This window comes from Portunus trituberculatus, chromosome 22 (assembly GCF_017591435.1).
Source record: "Portunus trituberculatus isolate SZX2019 chromosome 22, ASM1759143v1, whole genome shotgun sequence".
Taxonomy (NCBI): Eukaryota; Metazoa; Arthropoda; class Malacostraca; order Decapoda; family Portunidae; genus Portunus; species Portunus trituberculatus.
The window spans coordinates 1,069,281-1,085,809 of record NC_059276.1 but is presented as its reverse complement, the minus strand read 5'-3'; the positions used below and the strand labels follow the sequence as shown (position 1 = coordinate 1,085,809).

Here is a 16,529-nt window from a genome sequence, read left to right as displayed (position 1 = left end):
TCGCTGGTTTTTGGTTCCGAACCTCCGAATAGCGAACCCGATTTTCAAAATTTCGGTGCGAACATTTATTCCGAACATTTGTCTGCGAACTTCTGAATCTTTAAAAAATAGCAAAGCGAACCTTAATTCCGATACCTTCCGAACATTTCCAAACCTAAATTTTACTCATTCCGAATCTCCGAATCTAAATTTCCGATTAAAAAAAGTGTTTAAGATATCTCCGAATCTAAATTTCCGATTAAAAAAAGTGTTTAAGATATCTACATTATTTATTAAACAAATTATTACTAGAAAAACAAATTATTAATACAAGACAGTAAAAAGTAAAAAAAAGTTCACAAAAAACAGTAAAAACATACAGATGTGGTGACACCTATGTTTCTGTAACAACTTGTTACAGAAACATAGGCGTCTCATCTGTATCCCTGAAAAGTTGAAAACCAATGTTTGGTCGTCGTCGTTTTTTCGAATTTTTCCCGGGATACGGAGGTTCGGATTCGCGAAAAAAAGACGTTCCGAACCCGGAAGTCCGAATCTTTTTTGACGTCAGTCCGAATCCGAACCTCCGAACCCAAATCCGGGATTTTGCTGGTCCGAACAAATCCGCGGATAAAGGTTCGCGAACATTTGTTCGGAACGCCCACCTCTGTCAATATCTACTAACTTTTATTGACAGATCAACAAAATGGCTAGAAGCGACTCCTGTAGCTGATATAACAGCCGCTACTGTAGCTGCCGCATTTTTGGACACCTGGGCATCTCACTTTGGAGTTCCCTTGTACGTATGTGGTAACCGATAGAGGTGCCCAATTTGAGTCTGACCTTTTTAGGGAATTATCATGGATAGTGGGATTTCATCGCATCAAGACCATGGCATACCACCCATCCTCAAATGGGCTTCTGGAGAGGGCACACCGTACGCTGAAGACCGCGATCATTGTCAGAGGACAGGAATGGATTCAGTCTTTACCTGTCGTCCTGCTGTGTCTCCGGACGATGCCTTTCACTGCCGTCACAGGAAGTCAGTTACTATTTCCGCGTGTCTTGCTAGAGAAACAGGCGCCAAAACCTCAACATCAATTCATCCAGGACTTGGCACGTCACATGCAACATATTGACTTTTTCTCTCTATCAACAGGTAGTGATCATAGCCTCCAGAACTCCTTCATTCCTCCAGATTTGTTCCACACTACCCACGTCTGGCTCAGGAGAAATCGCGTTCGTTGCTCGCTCGAGGCACCATACACCGGTCCCTTTCGCGTGCTCAAGAGGGCGGACAAGTGCTTCATTCTTGAACTTCCATCTGGCGCTCATGAAACTGTCTCCATCGATCGATTGAAGCCTGCCTACTTACCACAGTCTTCATCTACGCCACCGGCACGCCCGTCTTCATCTCTTGAATCTGTCTCCAGTCCTAGTTTGGGCGTGAGGGCCATTGTGGACTGACGACGTCGAGCAGCAAGCCACAGCCTGTGCAAGATGCTGTGGTGCTCCCTCTTCAGCAGTCTCGGACAAGACGGACTGTGCGTATTAAGAAGGATCCTGACTATTTTACTTTTAGTTCATTGTAATTTCTACGCTCCGCTCTAGGCGGGGGAGTATTGTGGGGATAACGGTCGTATTGTATAACGTAACTGTAATTATGATGTAAATGTAATTAATTGCAGTATTTAACTATGTAGTTTATTGACTTTAAATTATTGACTTTCAATTTTAACTGAACAAGTGTTCAGGTTAAGGGTTGGTTGTTTTATGTATCATGCTTCATTTGTGTATTGCTTCACTGTTAATGTTCGAACCTTTAATTGAGTATAGTGCAAAGTTTCTTTGATACTAGTCTCTGGCCGAGAGATCAGACAACTCCTGGCTGCTCTAGGAGAGACACCTCCTGTAACCACCTGAAAAAAATTACAAAATAGAAGACAACGAGATATTCGCTTCAAGTCCCTCACCATATATACGCCCACAGATCACAGAATTTCATGCTAAATCTGTTTATTATACATGTAAGACCACTACTAAAATACTGTTCATGCCTATAGAACACATGTTATCTTGGAGACCTAAAGATGCTAGAAAGTGTTCAGAGGTCGTGGACTCGACACATAGACGGAATGACTGGACTGTCCTACAAAGAGCGTTTGTTAGCTCTTGACCTCTACTCTGTACGTGGACGCCTTACTCGTGCTGACATAATAAAGTACTGGAAGATCTTCCACTCTTGAGTGTTCTATCTCTCCCGAGGATTTATTCATCTCACCACATGCACATACTCGTGGACACCGTTTCAAAATAGCTCACCAGTACAGTTCAGTTGATCTTAGATCTCGATTTTTCTCATTCCGGTGTGTCCGTTTCTGGAATTCTTTGCCTGACCATGTTGTTGCTCTGAACTCGCTGCCATTCTTCAAATCAGCCCTTCACAGTCATTTAGGCGACATTCTGTACGACTTTGTGGAGTAATATGCATACACACATGTGCTGCTGTTTGCTGCACAATAATATATCCTGCATTTCTGAACAGTTTCAATGGGTGCACATTCCAGTCCACTCACAGTTTGTTACAATCATCCAGTAATCTACATCTAAAGTTGACTAGCGTACCCATTTTCCTAGCTACCTTTTTCCTACTCTTCGTTGTATTGTTCTGGTTTGGGTGGCTAACCAGGTGAGTAAACCGCCCAGCCTACTCTGAAGAAAGAAAGAACCTTATCAAGATGAAGAAAATTTAAAGGAAAAGTTTTTTTTTTATTGTGAGTAAAATAGAGAACATATAAATATGCTCCACAAGTTTTGGAAATTAAGGGAAAGAAGAATAAAGAAAACAGTGGCAAAACAATAAAGAAACCTATAAAGGAGTCGGGAGTGCCGATGCAAAGGCAGCAATCCCAACAACAACCCGCCTGAAAGCTGCCGATACAAAGGCCTGACCCAGAAGAAATTCTGCGTCACCTGTACCATCAAGATCAAGATCAAGATCAACGCCGCCGCGACCATCAAAGTATCTTCTATTTTTTTTTTTTTGTGATAGTGTTGAATTTTTAGCTTTTTTGTAACCCAAAATACTGAATTTAATGCTCCCCCACCTCAAAATCCCGATTTCCCATATATGCTCCAGTATCGTTGGCATTGAGAGGTAGGTATAAGTTGGGGTTAAAAAAGTCATGACTCGAATAATGTTAATTTGCGACGGACATAACATATATTATAAATCATTTCATTACATTTCTCACGAGAAAAACATGAGTTTTATACCACATTCCATGGTTGGGTGAAACTGCAAATTGGTCAAGAAATTTGGAGGAGAGAAAGGTGGTGAGAGTTGTTAAAGAATAAAGTGATGGAAAACTTACAAGTGTAAATAATACCTAAGACAAGTTCTTCCTTCCTATGATCGCCAATCTCCTCTCCAAGAACAGCAAGCTTGGGGACCTTTAGGGAAGACGGGGTTTTTTGGGTGGGGAAGGCAAGAGTTGACTATTTTGGGCAATAAAAAAAAAAAAAAAAAATCTAAGAGACAATCCCATTATTTCGCAGAGAAAGTCCAGAAAATTAATTTTTTGCAAAATATTTGCTACAAATATTGCTGTATCTGCTACATTTAGTGAAAACCAACGAGGGTAAAAGTCAAGAATAGGATCTTTCTAATCATTAAAACAAGCATGCAAGATGATAAAGTACTTACTATACAACATGTCTGTGATGTTTTAATGTGATGACTGCTTTTGTAAGGCTGTAGTAATTGAATGAATATTCTGGTGCCTGCAGAATCTAAGTCCACAATGATTTTGTTGGTTGTTACAGTTTCATACAATAAACTCTAGATGATTTGCTCTTACTATTTACAACATTTTCAGTACCTAAGTACACTACCTGCCGCAAATGAATAATAACGCTGCAATAGGTCTGGGAATGTGCGGTGTTCAGCGAGTTTTCTCTAAGTCCAGCTAGCTGCGGCGAGCCACGCTCCAGCCAGTGATTTCGGTAAAAGTCAAGAAAAGGATCACCAACCTAACCTAACCTAGCCGTTTTTTAACGAAAAAAAGGGAAATTTACTAACCTAACCTAAACGAAACCTTACCTAACCTAACCTAACCTAACCTAAACCTAACCTAAACATAAACATAGCCTAGCCTAACCTAACCTAACCTAACCTAACCTAACCTAACCTTAACAAACCTAACTATATTTCAAAACAAATGCAAATAACCCAAGGTCACAATCCATACACCTGTCTGCCGCCATATTAGAAATCACTGACTGGAGCGTGGTTTGCAGCAGCTAGCTGGACTTGGAGAAAACTCGCCGAACACTGCACATTCCCGGACCTATTGCAGCGTTATTATTAATTTGCGGCAGGTAGTGTACTTACTGAAAATGTAAATAGTAAGAGCAAATCATCTAGAGTTTATTGTACGAAACTGTAACAACCAACCAAATAATTGTGGACTTAGATTCTGCAGGCACTGGAATATTCATTCAATTACTACAGCCTTACAAAAGCCGTCCTCATATTAAAAACATCACAGACATGTTGTATAGTAAGTACTTTATCATCTTGCATGCTTGTTTTAATGATCAGAGAGGATGTCCTATTCTTGACTTTTACCCCACTGAGTACTAAGCTTAACATTTTAACCTAACCAGAGGGGCTCCCCCCAGATCATCCTCCCACCCAGTTACTAACCAAACCCTAACTTAACCTAACCTAACCTAATTTTTAAGCCAAAAATGCTTCACTAGCTGTGATTACTAACCTAATCTAACCTAATTTTTAAGCCAAAAACTGTGCTTCACTAGCTGTGATTACTAACCTAATCTAACCTAATTTTTAAGCCAAAAACTGTAGACAATCCGTTTTCCTTTTTTATATCCTGTCCTATAGCACCTGTAGGTAACTTGAAGAGTATTGGAAGTGCTGTTAAGCTTCCACCCATAGTGGTGCAGGCAATTTTATTTATAGTGGTACCCATATTAGGGCCCATATCACCATCCAAGTGCATCTTTATGTGTAACCACCAAGGACTTGGGTATCATGGTGAGATGTAGGTAACTTTAAACCAAATAACCTAATCTCATTTTAACTTAGAGAAAATGAGGGTACAAGTTACACTGTAAATTGATTTTAGGAAAAAAAATGATTTTTAACTAAATATAGCAGATACAGCTACAAATGTAGTGAATTGTTGGCAGTGCTGCACCCCAACAACTTGGCAGTGACAGCAATGCTCGCTGCAACTGAGATGCTTAAAAAATGTTGGATATCTACTTTGTTATTACACTTACTACTACCTATAATTATTGATTATTGCTTAAAACCCCATTCTCACAGCAAACTTAACACCATATCTAACAGCTCGAGAAATAGAAACAAAAGAAATACTTGAGGTGCCCTATCTTGTTTTCTTTGAGAAGACACCCAGACTTGTAAGTGTATCTTTAAGTACTGATGACGAGGTGACGAGGTCGCTGTGCGACTGATACAGGATAACCTAGATGGGCCCTGGTGGCCCTTTGTTATCCTATTATTTATGTTATGTTATGTTGCTGTTTGCTACTCCCAGGTAACACCCAGCAGGCCAATTACCTCATTCGCCTCTTTGCTGTCACAGCGCATACACATTGTCTTCTGCTCAGCGCTAGTTGTTTTTCTTTTTCTTTTTCTAGCAGCAGTTGGGTTTGCTTTTTGTTGCTCTTTGGTTTGTCTGTCTTCTACAGGGAGATTGTAAGTGTGTTATTGTCACATAAGTGTTTGAAGTGTTCTTGCTCCCTCCTGTCACACCCCCTTAGATGGGAACCGCCTTGTCGTGGTGGGGGGGGGCTTGCGTGCCCCTGTGACCTGGCGAGCTAGGCTAGAGGGGGCTTAGGCCCCTGCTCTGCCCTTTCGAGGGGGAGAGGGCTACCCATGCTAGTACGGTTGCCAGTGAGGGGCCAGACTAAATGGTTCCTACGTAGGCTGCCAGTGGACAGCGGAGCCACCTGCTGGAGGGATCGCGCAGTAGGGGCTGTCCTGTGCTGGATGGTTGGGTGTCCAGGCTGGGATGCTTTGGGAGGGGGATCTCAGCTCTGTCGTGGACAAACATTCGTAGCATGTGGGGCCTTTTTTTTAAAACGACTGGTCCGAATGGGGACGAGGTACCCTGTCCATGGCAGCCAGCGCTCCCTCCCATTGTAGTCCCAGTAGGTGGTTTCCCTTGCCCTGGAGCCAATTTTTGTGTTGTTTTTTTTATGGGAAAACACAAAAATCTTCAGGTTCTCGTGAGGTGGCTGACCTGGCCCACGAGACGTCATCTTCAGGTCTGAGTGGGAAGGAGGATTCCCTCCACAAGGGCCTCCCGCAGCAGTCTCCTGTTCTGGGAGTTCTTCTGAGGATGCATTTCTGCTGCATATGACTCTTTTGATGGTAAATGTTAATCCATCATTTTCCTATCACGCCTTGCACTTACGAGTACTTCTTAAAGTGTATGGCACGGTTCTTCGCATTCGACTGGTTTATGATAAGGACTTTCCTTCTAACCGCTGCTATGTAACGTTTTCTGTCATGTGATGAAGCCGTCTGGCTTATGAACATGTAGCATCTCTGCCCTTGCTGGCCATGGCTTTAAAACTGAATTTCTCCAGTCACGTAATATTTCAGAGAGTGACATGGATTACATCCCAAATGTTTTTGAAAACTATTTAGAGAATTCAGTTCCAGCAGTCCGCCAGATCCCGCCTCCACGTTGGTTTGTGGCGTACTATAGAAATGGGCGTGTGAATTTCATCCATGCCTCCCGGTACCTGTCCAAAGAAATCGGCACGATTCCTGATGGGAATGTGAAAAAGTATGGGAAGGGGGTGCTTGTGCGAGCAAAAGATCTTACGCAAGCAAGGATGTTGCAACATCTCCCATGCCCTTCTGACAGCATGTTTGAGACTGTTAAGGCTCATCCCACCTTTAACTATAGCAAAGGTTGTGTTTATAGCCAAGATCTCTATGAATTCCCAGAAGAGGAAATACTAGCAATGTGCCCTAGCTCAGTACAAAAGGTGACTAAGATGAGGAACTCCTCCAACATGGTCCTTCTCACCTTTTTGGTTCCACCCTTCCTGACCGTGTTAATATCGGTCCTATCAACCTTAGGGTGAGGCGCTTTGTTTCTCGCCCTCTTCAGTGCTTCTCATGCTATGGGTACGGTCACGGCAAAAGCTCGTGTAAGGAAGCTTCCCGATGTGGTAATTGCTCTGCACTCGACTCGCATTCAGAGGAGCATTGCAATGGTGCAGCTTATTGTTTTCATTGCCGTGATGCTCACCAGGTACGTTCCAGGCAATGCCCCAGGTATCGCCTGGAGCAGGACATTCTACAGCTTGCCAATAGTCAGTTTATCAGCCTCGGTAGCGCCCGCCGTGAACTCCTGTACCGCCAGAAGGATGGTACTGGTGCGACATCCTATGCTTCATTGGCCGCTCGCTCTTCGGCTGAGTCTGCCGGTCCGAAGACAACTCCTCCTGCTACCTCTCGCTCTGTTGGGGCGGGTGGTCCTGTTTATCTGGCTAACAGGTTTGCCATTTTGTCTGATGACTCGGTTGAGTCATCTCTTAGAAGTGACGAGAAAAATACGGACTTGACCAAAGTCACCCATGTAGTAGATGTCCATTTGCCACCTGTATCTCCTAAGCCTTTCAAGGGTCTAACTAAGCGGCACCGTGGCTCTGCGGAGTCGTTAGATTTAGCTCAGCATAAGCAGTCTAAGTTTTCTCCCGATGCACATAATCGTGAGTCCTCCAGGGACAGCTCTGCAATGGTAGCTCCAGTAGTTTCTGTCCAGCCTTCTGTGACGCCCTCTGTCTCAGATCGGGCTTCTTATGATGAGGACAGTCTGAGCATGGAGACGTCCGATGATATTGTCACAGCCGTCCCTCGTGGATCCACTGTATCGGAAAGTGCAGTCCTGCCTGATCCTTGTCCTCCGAGGACCGGTAAAAGTGATGATAGTTCGCATCACCCACCGATAAGCCGAAAGGCTGCTGTCCAACGACCCGGCACATCTCAACTCCCGGTGTCTTCTCGTCATTTGATTATTTCTAGTCAGGTCAGTCACGGGCAGCCTCAAAAGGCTCGCTCGTCCACTGCACCCAAATAGTCGTCTTCAAGCTTCTACAGTGGAACTGTAGAGGCCTTCGCGCCTCGTGGGGGGAACTCCGAGCTTTGCTGTCGGAGTTCTCTCCAGCCTGTGTAGCTCTACAAGAGACTATGATAGGTGATAGTACTTATTCTAGTCCTCCTGGCTATCGTGCCTTTTTAACACTCCTTTCCTGACCAGGGCCACCACGGTGGCACAGCTATTCTAGTCCGTCAGGATATACCTGTTATCCCGGTACAACTTAACTCTCCCTTCAGGTGGTTGCTGTTAAGGTCTTTATGGGACGACTGTACACCATCTGCAGTTTATATCTCCTCCTCGGCTTCCTGTCTCCAGGGGTGAGCTTGACGGCCTGGTGCGTCAGCTGACTCCGCCTTTTCTTTGTTGGGAGATTTTAACGGCCGTCACCCATTGTGGGATGAAGGTGCTAGTAATCCTCGTGGGGTTTTAATCGGTTCTTTTATTGAGGATGAGGGATTGGAGATTTTAAATTCTGGGGATGTTACACATTTCCACAGTCCTACTGGGACTTTTACAGCTATCGATCTTTCTCTTTGTACATCTAATTCTTTCCTTGATTTTAATTGGCGAGTCCTACCGGATTTACACGGTAGTGACCACTTTCCGATTTTATTGGAATCTGTGAACTCTGAGCCACAGTCCCGGCCCCACGCTGGGTTTTAGACAAGGCAGATTGGCGTCGATTCACAGACCTTAGCTCTTTTATCCGTCCGCTGGCTGACTTTTCTACTTGTGCTGAGGCTGTTGATTATTTTACCGATTTTTTATTTCTTTAGCGCTTCAGACAATCCCTAGGACGTCAGGTCGCTTTACTAAGCGTCCCGTTCCTTGGTGGAACGCAGCATGCACTGCAGCGGTGAAAGAGAAACGGGCAGCTTTCTCTCGTCTCCGGCGACATCGTGGGGACCCGCAGTGCCTGGAAGCTTTTCGGCGCTGCCGAGCTCGGGCCCGCCGCGTTTTGAAAGAGGCACAAAGAGCCTCGTGGAAAGCCTATGTCTCTTCCATAAACGTCCGCACGCCTCTTACGGATGTCTTCAACAAAGTCCGCCGAATTGCTGGGAAGTATTCTGCTCCTTCCCCACCAATTTTGTTGTCTGCTGGGCGAACGGTGGCAGACCCTAGGAATGTCGCCGACCTCTTCGCGGAGCACATTGCCGGTGTTTCCCAGAGGCATCCTGCAGCCCCGGGCGCACGTCACCGCCAGAGAATGGAATCTCTCGGCATAAACTTTTCTTCCGCTGGAGGAGTCTTATAATGTCCCTTTCTCTGCTTCCGAGTTGCGGACTGCTTTGTCCCAGTGTCACGACTCTTCTCCTGGGCCAGATGATATACCTTATGCCTTCTTGCGCCACATGTCTGACACTGCTTTTAACTTTCTTTTAAATCTTTATAATATGATTTGGCATACCGGTGACTTTCCATCTTCTTGGGCTGTGGCAGTGGTTCTCCCATTTCCGAAGCCTGGGAAAGATAATCTCCAGGCTACGAACTACCGTCCTATATCTTTGACATCCTGCATTTGTAAAGTGTTAGAAAAGATGGTAAATGTAAGACTCATGTGGTACTTGGAGAGGGGAAGTACTTGTCATCGGTACAGTACGGCTTCCGAAAGATGAGGTCTACTACTGATGCTCTTTTATCCCTAGAGTCTTCCATTTGTGAGGCCTTCGCTAATCACCACCATCAAGTAACAGTGTTTTTGACCTGGAGAAGGCCTACGACACGGCTTGGTGTCATGGCATTTTACAGTCTTTGTTTAATTTTGGCCTTCGTGGCCACCTTCCTATTTTTATCCAGCAGTTTTTATCCAGACGTTTTTTACGGGTTCGAGTTGGGAGTGTTCTCTCTGAGGCTACTGCTCTAAATGATGGTGTCCCACAGGAAGTATTCTTAGTGTTACATTATTTGCAGTCGCCATAAATGGTGTTATAGATACTCTCCCAGATGGCATTCACAGCTCCTTATATGTTGATGATTTATGTATTTCTTTGCTGCTGCTAGGATGTCACTGATTGAGCGCAAGCTCCAACTGGCGATCAATAGGGTGTCCAGTTGGGCCAACATGAACGGTTTTCGATTCTCCACCTCGAAGACCGTAGCCATGCATTTTGTCGCAACCGTGGTGTCCATCCAGACCCGGATTTATACCTCGCCAATAGACGCCTCTCATGCGTGGAGGCGACTCGATATCTTGGCCTTTTATTTGACAACCGTCTCACCTGGGTTCCCCATTTCCGTTCTCTTAAGGCGTCTTGTCGGCAGGCATTATCCCTTCTTCGGGTTTTAAGTCACACCTCTTGGGGTGCGGACAGGGACACGTTGCTGCTGCTTCACCGTACACTCATACTTCCAAGCTGGAATACGGCTGTGAGATCTACTCATCCGCAACGGATGCACGACTACGCACGCTTGACCCCGTGCATCATGCTGGGGTCCGCTTGGCTACAGGTGCATTTCGGACATCTCCAATACCTAGCCTTCTAGTGGATGCTGGTTTCTGGCCGCTCGACCTCCGGCGCCAGTCTTCGATGCTCCGGTGTTGGTTTCGCACCCACCGTCTTCCCGATTCTGTCCCTTGTCTGTCAATGTTGCGGGACTCGCGTTCGCAGGCGTATGTCACTCGACCGAGTCTCCCTAAACCTTTTGGCCTTAGAGTTGCAAATCTCATGGCGGAGTTATCTATCGACCCCACTCCTGTGTACTCTTTCCGGCTCCCACGAGTCGGTTATTGGCAGCTTCCTGTTATCTCATTATGCCCTGCCATGGATGGCAAGAAGGATTTTCTGCCAGCTCTGTCCCACACACGGTTTTTAGAACACTTTTTTATGCATTCTGATGATATCCCTGTTTTTACTGATGGTTCCAAATCCGACGCAGGCGTTGGATTTAGTGTGGTTTTCCCCTCTTTTTATCGGTCTGGCAGCCTTCCTTCAGTGGCATCCGTCTTTACTGCGGAGCTGTCTGCCATAGTCCTAGCTTTACAAATAATTTTTACTCTACCGGTTTCGTCTTTTACAATTTTTAGTGACTGTCGCAGTGCTCTTACTTCTCTCTCTTGCACTATATCCTTTAACCCTTTGGTTTTATCAGCCCTGGAGTGGCTATACCTTCTTACACAACGAGGATATCGTGTTGGGTTCTGTTGGGTCCCTGGTCACGTTGGTGTTCCAGGGAATGAACATGCAGATCGCCTCGCTAAAGAGGCAGCAAGTCGCGCTCCATCTCCTGCCTGTGTTCCGTTTCGAGATGTCTTTCCTCTAATTCGTGAAGCAGTTGTAACAATTTGGCAGAGGAGATGGCTAACGGGGGTCGCAACCTCGAAAATAGGAGAGATCACTACTTCCTCTATCCCTCACTGGACATACACCCATGTTCGGGATCGACGTTTACAGACTTTATTGGCGCGACTGCGTATAGGTCACATGTACCTTACACAAAGGTACCTGTTGACCAGGGACCCTCAACCTTACTGTGATGACTGCCTGGTGCCGCTTTTTTTTTTTTTTTTTTTTTTTTTTTTTTTTTTTTTTACATTACAAGGGCACTGGCCAAGGGAAAACAAAGTGTTGGAAAAAAAAAATCCCGCTGGTTGCCAGGCCCTGTTAAAAGGAAAGTAGGAGAAAGAGAAAAAACAAAAAAATCTAAAAGGAGGGTCCAGTTAACGTAAGAGGTGTCTTGACACTCCTCTTTTGAAAGAGTTTAAGTCATAGGCAGGTGGAAATACAGACACAGGTAGAGAGTTCCAGAGTTTACCAGTGTAGGGAATGAAGGAGTGAAGATACTGGTTAACTCTTGCATTAGGAAGATGGACAGAATAGGGATGAGAAGAAGTAGAGAGTCTTGTGCAGCGAGGCCGCAGGAGGGGAAGGCATGCAGTTAGCAAGTTCAGAAGAGCAGACAGCATGAAAACAGCGGTAGAAGACAGATAAAGATGCAACATTGCGGCGGTGACTTAAAGAATCAAGACAGTCAGTTAGAGGAGAAGAGTTGATAAGACGAAAAGCTTTAGATTCCACCTTGTTTAGTAAAGCTGTGTGTGGATCCCCCAGACATGAGAGCCATACTCCATACACGGGCGGATAAGGCCCTGTACAGAGCAAGCAGCTGGGAGGGAGAGAAAATGGACGAAGACGCCACAGGACACCTAACTTCTTGGAAGCTGATTTAGCAAGAGTAGAGATGTGAAATTTCCAGTTTAGATTTTTAGTGAAGGATAGACCGAGTGTGTTTAATGTAGAGGAGAGGGAAGTTGAGTGTTATTGAAGAAGAGAGGATAGTTGTCTGGAAGGTTATGTCGAGTAGATAGTTGTAGAAATTGAGTTTTGAGGCATTGAACAAAACCAGGTTTTCTCTGCCCCAATCAGAAACAAGTGAAAGATCAGAAGTTAGGCGTCCTATAGCATCTCGCCTTGAGTCATTTAATTGTTGTTGGGTTGGGCGTCTGTTGAACGCTGTTGAATAATGCAAGGTGGTATCATCAGCATAGGAGTGGATAGGGCATTGAGTCAGATTTAGGAGATCATTGATGAATAATAGAAAGAGAGTGGGTGATAGGACAGAACCCTGTGGAACACCACTGTTGATAGTTTTAGGGAAGAACAGTGACCGTCTACTACAGCAGCAATAGAACGATCGGAAAGGAAACTGGAGATGAAGGTACAGAGAGAAGGATAGAATCCGTAGGAGGGTAGTTTAGAAATTAAAGATTTGTGCCAGACTCTATCGAAGGCTTTCGATATGTCAAGGCCGACAGCAAAGGTTTCACCGAAGTCCCTAAAGAGGATGACCAAGATTCAGTTAGGAAAGTAAGAAGATCACCAGTAGATCTGCCTTTACGGAAACCATACTGGCAATCAGAGAGAAGGTTGTGAGCTGATAGATGCCTCATTATCTTCCTATTAAGGATAGACTCAAAGGCTTTAGAAAGGCAGGAAATCAAAGCTATAGGGCGGTAGTTAGAAGGATTGGAGTGGTCACCTTTTTTAGGGACAGGTTGAATGTGAGCAAACTTCCAGCAAGAAGGATAAATAGAAGTAGAGAGACACAGATGAAAGAGTTTGACCAGGCAGTGAGCGAGTTCGGAAGCACAGTTTTTGAGAACAACAGGAGGGACTCCATCCGGACCGTAAGCCTTCCGAGAATCAAGGCCAGAGAGGGCCAGGAAAACGTCTTTACCGTGCGGCACCTATTGGTAGAGTGCCCTAGTTTGATAGAGTTACGACACTGCTATCTCTACCACTGTCGCGGTAGAGATAGCGGTGTCTATTATATCTCAAAGGTCCTTGGACCAGAGTGCCTGGCCCAAGGCCATGACGTTTTTAGATTTTTGGGAGAAGCTGGCCTTCTTCCAAAGCTGTGAATTTTATTTCATTTTATTATATGTATTTTAATGTTTTATGTATATTATTGTAGTTTTTTGTTTTTACTTACCATTGATTTTATCGTTTTTACTTGCTTTTAGTTATTTTACGATTTGTTTTAAACTCTTTTGGTTTTGATTAAATAGTTTGATGCGGCGCCATATGACCTCCGCTGCTGCGGCGCCTAACACCAAATCCTCCTCCTCCCTCCTGTCACTTACGGTTGACCATCATGGGGAGTGTCTGTCATGGAGGGAGGTGTTTTATAGCCTTGCTTCTCGTTATGATTACTGTAAGGCCTTGTCCCATGACCAGATTTTATGTCCTTTGGAGAGTATTAAAGACCTTGTCCCATGACCAGATTTTATGTCCTTTGGAGAGTATTAAAGACCATACCAAGAGGAGGAAGGCTGCTTCTTCCGGTAAGCATAAGTCTTCTACGTCATGGCAGCTGCATAAACACATGTGTAGAATGGAGGAGATGTTGGACAGGCTTTCCCTCATTCTCTCCTCTTCCCAGGGATCTCCCTTCTGTAGTTTCAATACTCCTGCTTCCCAGGTAGATGGTTTCCAGCTGGGATTGAGTGGTGTTATGCAGAGGTTGGGGTGGGTTGGACCAGCTGATGCTGTCAGTCTTGAGGTCAAGGTGGTGCTGGTGTCATCCTTGAGCCCAACAGGTGGCTTCCATGCCCCGGTTCCTGGGATAGGTAAGGTAGTGCACAGTGCCCTTGGTACTTTTCGCACTGTTTATGGTGGTGTGGTTGGCGACAGCCATCTGGCTCCCTTGCCCGGCAGCTGCCCTACTACCCAGGATACGGAGGTTAACCTCTGCCATACAGCTTTTGCATTTGGTGGCCAGACTCATATCCAGGACATTGATGGTGGTATCTGCTATACACTTGCCATGCCTGGTGGCCAGACTCCTTTCCAGGATGTTGAGGCAGGTATCTGCCATACAGCTCCCATGCCTGGCAGCCAGCTTATCATCCCCTCACGTGGATTAGGCCTAGGGGAGACTATTCCATTTTCTTCGGTGGTGGAGTTTGGCTAAAGCCACGCTGCTGAAATGTCTGATGGCCTTCTCCCTGCTCAGAATATGGGTGTTGGTGTCAGCCACAAGGCTCCCATGCTAGGCGACCAGACTCATCCTTGTGTCAGGTTGGCTTCCATGCCTGGCAGCCATCCTCTTCCTCACAATGGTTTCGGCCATGTGGACCCGGGTGAGTCTGTGCTGCGTGACCTTCCACCTATTCAGGAGGCTTCTGTTGAGGCTGGCTGACCAGCTCCTGTGCCTGGTGGCAGTGGGGTGGGCCAAAGACTTTTGGCCCCTATGCCAGTTGGCCACTCTCTTTCTGCAGCTGGGACATGTGAGGGTGATGAGGAGGACGTGCCTCCCAATCAAGAAGGTGTTTCCCCATTTTTGCACCTTATAGGCCAAGTGAGGGTCTATCTTCATTTAGCTTCACCTGAGGGTCCTTCCTCATCCCAGCTTATGGGTGTAGAAAGGGCACAGGGCTCAGTTTTGTCCTGTCACCCCTCACTTACTCTCACTGTCACTTATGGCTCAAGCTGTCTGTGAGGAACCCCAATGCAGGTTCCTAAAGGAGCCTAAACCTTGCTCTGCCAATTTTCAGTTGTCTAGGGACTGGCTTGGCCAGGTCTTTTTATCTGCCTGAGGGGGTTTTTCTGGCATCTCTGTTTAATGAGGAGTTGGGTGGTCTATGGCCAGTGGGCAACTCAGCGGTGTCTGTCTCCTCCCACCTGTTGGGGCAAATAGCAAGTGTTTGGCTCCATGGCTGACATTGCCTCTTGGACAGACCAGGTTTTGGCTACATGGGCTGGTTCTGCTTCTAGCATGGAGCAGGGTGTTTTGTAATTTTTATTGGCACTGGCCAAGGGTAACAAGAACATTCTTAATCATGCTGAGGAGCTACATTGTAGATTTCTCATGTTATGGAGGCTGGCTGTAGTGTTGCCTCATACCTTTTCTGGCACTTCTCCCTGTCAGTGCCTCTCCCTGCTTAGTGCCTCTTTGTCAACTTATGCCCCAGACTCTTCTCTATGGGGGGGAGGTCCTTTTAGGCCAGGGGTTCTCACAGTGGAGGATCCCATGACCAGTGTAAATCTCGCTAGGGAAGTAGTTTGCTCTCCTGTGCCTGTGGGCGCTTGCCTGCAGTGGCACTGACGAGAGTGGATGGAGGTTGGGGCAGGAGAGTGGGTAGTGAAGACTCTGGGTTATGGGTATGTTCTCCCCTTTTTGTGTCCTCCTCCTTTGTCTGCCAGACCCATAGAGCTTGTGAGTAATACAGAGGGGTTGAATCATCATGTGACCTTGGACTTAGTGGTGTAGGACATGTTGGGCAAAGGGGCCATAGAGCTTGTGGTGGGCAAGTCAGAAGGCTTGGAGACCTGTGTTAGACCTCTCTGCTATGAACAAGTTTTCAGTGGTCAGCCCCTTCAGGATGGAGACGGTGGCTTCAGTTTTGGACCCCATGAACGTGGGGGATTAGATGGTGTCTCTGGATCTGAGGGATTTCTATCTCCTGTGCCATTACTTGGATGATTGGTAGGTCACAGGGCCCACTCTCCAGGGGTGCATAGGCGCCATCCAGGCTATGCCTGAAGAAACACTGGAGGGCATCGTCAAACCCACCCTGGTGGCTGGTTCCTCTTTCACAGCTGCGTCTGCCAGACCTCTCCTGGTGGATGGATCCAGGTCATCTTTTCAGGGGAGCTTCCTTTGTGATGGCTCCTCCGGAGCAGTCTCTGTTTTCTGATGTGTCTCTTTACAGTTGAGGTACTCATCTGGGGGACTCTCTCATCTTGGGGTTGTGGGCTCCACGGGAGCAGAGGTTTCATATCAACCACCTGGAGATGATGACTGTTTTTGTGGGCTCTGCAGTCCTTTCAGCAGGAATTGTCGAGCACAGTGGTGTCTCTCATGTCAAACAATTCGACAATGGTGGCCTATTTATGGAACTTGGGAGGCACTCGGTCTGAGTCTCTGTCGGGTCTGGCGGCG

General features: G+C 46.0%; 1 protein-coding gene across 4 annotated transcripts in view; it reads left to right on the top strand.

The window, feature by feature from the left end:
• The first annotated feature begins 1,378 nt into the window (after positions 1-1,378).
• The window catches only part of LOC123507354 (tRNA-dihydrouridine(20a/20b) synthase [NAD(P)+]-like), a 164,367-nt gene continuing 149,216 nt past the window's right edge, over positions 1,379-16,529 (top strand). For 2 of the 4 annotated variants that reach the window (XM_045260138.1, XM_045260140.1), the window contains exon 1: positions 2,965-3,136. The gene's annotated coding sequence lies outside the window, so the exon portion shown is untranslated. Of the gene's footprint in view, positions 1,524-2,903; positions 3,137-16,529 lie in introns of those variants that run through there. The other 2 variants (XM_045260139.1, XM_045260141.1) reach the window with 2 other exon arrangements.